Source organism: Pygocentrus nattereri, chromosome 3 (assembly GCF_015220715.1).
Source record: "Pygocentrus nattereri isolate fPygNat1 chromosome 3, fPygNat1.pri, whole genome shotgun sequence".
NCBI lineage: Eukaryota > Metazoa > Chordata > Actinopteri > Characiformes > Serrasalmidae > Pygocentrus > Pygocentrus nattereri.
The window spans coordinates 39,409,359-39,411,342 of NC_051213.1; positions in this window are offsets into that span (position 1 = coordinate 39,409,359).

Sequence of the window (1,984 nt, forward strand, 5' to 3'; positions counted from 1 at the left end):
TGAATGTACTATATATTGTACTATAGCAAATATTCCAGCAATTGCTAAACGAACTAGAAATGAAGCAAAAGTAAAGGAATATGCAAGTGGATGCTGCTCTTAGTACAATGGGGAGGTAGAATTGAAATTGATATGGAACCAAAAAGGAAATTCACAGCTCATGCAAAAGGGGGAAACTAAGTTAAGTTCATTTTGCCAAGTTATAGACTGCCTTCACAATACTGACTATTAACGTCCCTCATAGTAGCCTATGGATTTTTCCTACACTCATAGTAACCTATGGATTTTCTCTAGAAAGTTTGTTTTATATTTAAAACTATGTTTACATGCATACAGACATTTAATAGCCTATTATATCACATGAATGATATACAAAAGAGACGTTATGCCTGCATCTCCCAGATATATTAATTTATGCCAGAGCAATATAATTTTCCTGTGGGTAAACATTTTCTGCAAAGAATACAAGGCTATATGTTGGTTTGTTGAGGCAACATAAATTTAAGAATGCCCTTTAAATCCATGAATGTAGTAAAATGTATAGTAATAATGGTCAGTTTATATAAATGTAGCACGAAGAATATGAGAATACTGGAATGATTGTTTTTGTGGATGTTTTAAGCGTGGTCAGTTTGGGATTGACATTAGTAACCATGAAGAGAGAATGATGAATTCCTAATATTTATAAAATTGCAGCTTTTAACATTTTTTAAGGCTTTAAATTCAATGGGGTTGTTTAGAAAACAATGGTGGTCATATACTGAAGGCAGACCATCATAAACAGTTATCAGCATAAGTGCACAGGTACTAAAGGAAGAGATGTGGGTTTTTTCTGTATGGGGCTTCAGAAGATTGCAAAATAATATTAATGGAGACCTACATTAGAGTTGTCAATAAGGGCTTCTGTTTTCCTCTACAGCTGTACAATTTTGATATATTTCTGACTGGAAATGTAAACCATATTTGGTCATGTGTACAGTAGTCATACTCGTATGCACGATCTGTATATTAGCACTGACTAATGAGAAGTCCATATAAATTGCACACTTTAATGATTCTTGCTAGGAAGTTTTTAGGAATCTAGCAGAATGAGCCTAGTTTTGTGAACTGAAAATGAATCAGTGGTCATGTGATTAGGTGACTTTGGGATAAAGAAATTGATGCTGCTTTTAGTAAAAGAAAAAAAGGCAAAAGCATATAATAATAATAACAATAATAATAATGATGACGATGATGATAATGATGACGATGATGATATACAAGTATATCAAAGGGGACATACCACATAGTGGAATTCTCCCAATTAAAATATCTCAATATGTTATCAGCTACAAGACCTCACTATCTATGACAACCAACAAGTAAAAATACATTTTCTGAACATGATGCACAAGCTGTATATTTTTGTTTGTCACTCAGTCAGTGCTTGTGGAGACTAGATTTACTAATTACATTACATGTCCTGATCATGAAAGAGACATGCAGACTGTAACAAACTGTTTCAACCTACAGTTCTTTCTTCTGTATTTCATTTTTGCTTGATGCTGATGCAGGACTAAAGTTTCCCCTCAAGTAGCTTCTTTTGAAGGACTAGCAAAAAAGAATAAGATGGGGTGGGTTATTTTGGCGATGGAGATTAAGGCAGGGGCTTTTTGTCATTTGTGCGAGACAAGCCATTCATCCATCCCGTTCTCAGCCAAAAAAAGGCTGGTCCCAGAAATTAGCAGTTTCAGCTCAGCAGCGAAGTCGTCGGGCTGTGAAGGCACAGAGAAATTGACTAATTAGCAATGCGCACTAAAACTTGACGGTTCTCTCTATAACGGCGAGGGAAAGACTCGCTTTTTCTCTCGCCCCCTTTTTTCTCCCCTCTTTTCTTTTTTCCATAGATGTTTGAAATCGCAGTCATTTACGCTCGACAGTTTTTACAATAGCCTTGAGCCATAATTTTGCCAGTCTCTCCAGCATCCATACCCCTGCATGGTCT